Source organism: Lacerta agilis, chromosome 11 (genome assembly GCF_009819535.1).
Source record: "Lacerta agilis isolate rLacAgi1 chromosome 11, rLacAgi1.pri, whole genome shotgun sequence".
NCBI classification, from domain to species: Eukaryota; Metazoa; Chordata; class Lepidosauria; order Squamata; family Lacertidae; genus Lacerta; species Lacerta agilis.
In genome coordinates, this window is record NC_046322.1 from 54,433,209 (window position 1) to 54,438,270 (window position 5,062).

General features: G+C 43.5%; 1 pseudogene; it reads right to left on the minus strand.

The window, feature by feature from the left end:
- Positions 1–549: 549 nt before the first annotated feature.
- Positions 550–635, minus strand: LOC117055362 (annotated as a pseudogene).
- Positions 636–5,062: the final 4,427 nt, after the last annotated feature.

Below are 5,062 nucleotides of genomic sequence, written 5' to 3' on the forward strand. Positions count from 1 at the left end.
GATTTTATTTTCTGAGGAAACATCCATTCCAGTTTCTAAAGCTAACCAATTTGGCTTCTTCTTTTTTAACCTAGTGCATATACTAAATATTAATCTGAACCTTTGTTAATCTATAGACTCCCTAGTATCACTTTATACTTGTTCTCCACCTATTTAGGAACCTGAGTGTTTTACCAAAGGCTGGAGACAAAGACTGACAGAAGCTGTTTTTTGTAACTCCAGAGATGGGGACTCAGCCATTGTGTGTTTCTTCTCCTCCAAAGACCTTGGTACAATCTTAACGCTAGCCATGCAACCTCATCTGAATGTCTGCAGCCTCCTCCTCCATTCCATCTTAAGACAAGATACAGACTTGTGGCTTTCTCTGCCGCTCCCCACTTTGTTTACCATTTTAGTCTGATGAAGAATTCTGAGATCTTGAAAGCTTGCACACAATTTTGTGATACTTTGGTATTCCCCTAATAGGGAGTTTGGAATGAGGCATGGATTCACTATCCATCTTGGGAAAGGAAGAATATTGCAGACAGATCACATCATCCTTTGCTGGGGTGGAGGTAGAGCAGCAGTGAGGAACTTATAACCTGTGGTCTTATTAGATACTACACTTGATCTTAGCCAAAAGGCAGAGAAGCAATCCTGTGGGCTTATTAGACCTAATTTGGGTCCTAATTTGGCCCGCAATACTGTTTTCCACAAGCTACAACCATCCACTCCATCACCTGGAGTTTGCATTTGATGCCTTTAGAATTTGGAGCCAATGGAAGTCCTATTGGTTCAGCTGGTTGGTGGTGACTCCAAGCTGTGCTTGGAGGTCCTTGGAAGTCCTTTGCAGCATGACTTGTGACATCAGGTGATTGACAGGTGGCAGGGCCCAGCCACCTATCAAAAGGGCTCACTGGGATGGGGAGCGAAGGATCCAGAATGTCAAGCTGAAAAAATATGCAGCTCACATCACTGTCTGCCAAATCCATTAGTTCCATTAGTTTGGCTTATAACAAGAAAGATGATACTAAATCCTACTGCGATGCTATCAGACTTACAAATACAACATTAATGCAAAAGGCTGAACCAAAAAGAGAATCTTGATGTCTCTCTAAGCATCTGGATTCTGCACATTGTGGGAAAGGAACTCTGTTTGATTAGCCTCTTGGTGATAGAAACTGTAGTATGTTAATAATGTGCAATTTCACCAAGAAGACAGTTGTCTTTTTCAACAGCTGTCATCACCACAGACTTCTAGGGGTTAAAGAGAAAGATTAGAACTGTATTGGGGAGGGGTTGGAATTACAGTCGAAGCACATCAGCACTTTTCATAGAGTCAAGTTGCAGCAGGGAGGAAAGGCCTTGAAGCGGGAGGAGAATGCGCTGTTTCTTTCTTGGGCTTGAGATTGCCATAAAAATGGGAGCAGACTGCGGAAATTGTGCAAAGCACACTATCTAAGATAGACCAGAACTTTCTGTGTTAAGACTTTGGATATCTGAGGACAGGCCTCCTCCCCCAAAGTGAGAGAAAGAATGCTTTGAGAAAGCAGAGCCAAAGTACAAATGATTTATGACCTAGCATGGAGGGAGGAGCCCTTTTCAATAAAGCAGATGTAAAACGTCCACCTTGGGACTTGAGCCAGTTTTTGTGTTCCACTAAAGGGAAAACAGCCCTAAACGGAAGAACAGAATATAGAAAAAGTCTACGTTACAGTTCCACCACAGGCTGTTTTAAAATCTTCTCTCCATGGAGCTTTTTAAATTCCTTGCCTCTTCACTCAGACTTCAGTGCCATTCGCTTACCCAGGATCCCACCAGTTCACCATGCCAATTGTCAGCATCTCTGAAACTCACCATGAGACGCGGGTGGCGCTGTGGTCTAAACCACTGAGCCTAGGGCTTACCAATTGGAAGGTCAGCGGTTCGAATCCCTGTGATGGGGTGAGCTCCCATTGCTTGGTCCCTGCTCCTGCCAACCTAGCAGTTCGAAAGCACATCAAAGTGCAAGTAGATAAATAGGTACTGCTCCGGTGGGAAGGTAAACAGTGTTTCCGTGAGCTGCTCTGGTTCTCCAGAAGTGGCTTAGAAATGCTGGCCACATGACTGCAGCCAGTAAAGCAAGATGAGTGCCACAACCCCAGAGTCGTCCGCAACTGGACATAACAGTCAGGGGTCCCTTTACCTTTACCTTTACTCACCATGAAGTTGTTACAGTAAGTGCCATACTTTTTAACAACAACAACAACAACAACAAGAGGTGCCAGAACAGTGGTACCTCGGGTTACAGACGCTTTAGGTTACAGGCGCTTCAGGTTACAGACTCCGCTAACCCAGAAATAGTACCTTAGGTTAAGAACTTTGCTTCAGGATGAGAACAGAAATTGTGTGGTGGTGGTGTGGCGACAGCGGGAGGCCCCATTAGCTAAAGTGGTACCTCAGGTTAAGAACAGTTTCAGGTTAAGAACGGACCTCCAGAACGAATTAAGTTCTTAACCCGAGGTACCACTGTACTGCATACCCTTAAGTATCCCCTGGGAAAAAGGGCTGTCTGAATCAATCCACAGTTTCTGGATGTTTGACTCCTGAGTGCAGGTGAGCACTCACACAATGAAACGGTCCTCCATGCAATAGTTTATTCAACTTAGAAAACTAGAGGTGAGGAATACATTCGACTTTCACCTTATCATGTCCGTTTCCTCTAAGAAGGGGTTCATTTATGTATTTTTAAAGCAAGTCATGTAAGCCTGAAAGTGTACAACTCAGACAAAGGTTTACAACGAAAGTAGGATGGCCAGTTGTGCTTTGGATGTAGATGTGAGATGGATGAGGAAGAACAAACTGAGCTTGAATCCTGGCAAGAGGGAGGCGCTGCAGCTGAGGGGTTCCCCATGCCCAAGAAATTGGTCAATGGCCTACTGGTGACAGGATAGCACCCTTCAACACACCTGAGGACACCAGGCCTTTTTGGTGGGTGCTAGAGAGGTCATGTAGCCAAGAGTGGAATGCTTTCCCTAACAGTGGCTTGTGGCAGCCACTTCACTCTGCCTCCTGGAAGGGTTGGTCCTGAAAACAGTAGGACTTTAACGGCAAAAGAAATATATTATGTAACATCTTAGGCTTACTCATTGCACATCAGTATCTGAGGTTCTCAAAGGCTAGTCTGGTAACAAAGGCAAACATTCTGTCAGTAAGTCTCCAAGTTAAGAAGCTTGGCAGCCGTTGCTTTACAAAATATTCAGACAGACAAAGTAGACTGGCTGATCATGTGATGGCTGCTGGAGTATTCTTCAGAATCAGTTTTACAACTAAATTTAGTAGAGGGAGGTCACTGAGCATGAGCAAAAGTAAACCCTGTTTAAAACTGGTGTGTCAAATACATGGTTTAGGTATATAAAAGCAACTGTTCTCATTGGCTAACACCAGGAACACCGTGCAGACTTTCCAACAAGGCTTGTAGAGTGGGCGTTGTTCCGTTTCCATTGACTCTGGTATATCATCTTCAGTTTATTTAAAATGAGAATTAGGAACTAACAAAGTATTAGTCACAGACTTTAGTGTATCCAAACTGTCTCTCTGTGTTTCTTTAATTGCTATAAATATAGTCTTTCCCTGCCACACACAGAGCACCTCTTCTGAATATAATCTCCCATCTTAGTTTAACTCTGCTTTTCATTTTTATGGCTGACATATATATATAAAATAATGACCACCAGGGACCAGAATCTGTGCCAAACATTCTCCCATTTTAATCTTCAAACAAAAATGAGCCATTTGTGGGAGTGTGGAATTTCCAACCAAAATACTTTTAATTGTGAGAATATCCACCTTTTGAAATCCTGTGTTGTGTTCATTACTTTCCCTAGCTCATAGATGAGGACCCTTGGCCTTCCAGATGTTGTTGGACTCCAAATCCCATCAGCCATTCAAGGATGATGTAATGAATTCAATGACGTTATGACAGTGGTACCTCAGGTTAAGAACTTAATTCTTTCTGGAGGTCCGTTCTTAACCTGAAACTGTTCTTAACCTGAGGTACCACTTTAGCTAATGGGGCCTCCCGCTGCTGCCATGCCACCACCGCACAATTTCTCTTCTCATCCTGAAGCAAAGTTCTTAACCCGAGGTACTATTTCTGGGTTCGTGGAGTCTGTAACCTGAACCGTCTGTAACCCAAGGTACCACTTTAAGTCAGTTTGGAATGAGAAAAATGATTCATGAATAGAAGAACATCTTTCAAGCCATTATAAAAAATGTTGAGGGAGCATATTCAGTGCTGGAAATCAGTGGCGGAGGAACCCTCTCTGGCACCCAGGGCGGGATGCCAAGGGGCAGGGCGAACTACCCAGTGGCGCATGCGCAATGTCCATACAGACTTCGCACGTGTAGGAGCCCATACGGATGCCACGTGAGCGGTGCCCATACTAACTGCATGACCGCCCTCAGCCGCTCTACAGCTGGGGGGGCAGCGGGCCACCTTGTCACCCCCTGAGTGGTGCCCGAGGCAGTCCACCCCCTCCACTCCCCCTTCATACACCCCTGCTGGAAATGCTCAACAAACACATGAATACGTATGTGTTAATTCATTTTTTTGGTCATCAGGACTATATAACCAACAAAGAACACCACAACATTATTATTATTATTATTATTATTATTATTATTATTATTATTATTATTATTTTATTTGTACCCCGCCCATCTAGCTAGTTCCCCCAAGCCACTCTGTGACAACATATTGGTTGTCACAACTTCCTATAAAAATAAAAGAATAAAATTTATAAAGAATAAAAGTTATAAATGTCCCAAATGTCTGTATTGGCTCAGTTCAACAAATCATTCCACGAACTCAAATGAGAGTGTGGTGGTCTTCTGCTTCACATAGTCTAGAAATGGTTGCAAAGTGTCATAAAAGGAAAAGAGATTTGACTTTCCTTGAGCACTTCTAATTTGATTAGTTAATTTCAAGATAATGCAATTGACCAAACTGTTCTGAAGGAAATCAGCCCTGAGTGCTCACTGGAAGGACAGATCCTGAAGCTGAGGCTCCAATACTTTGGCCACCTCATGAGAAGAGAAGACT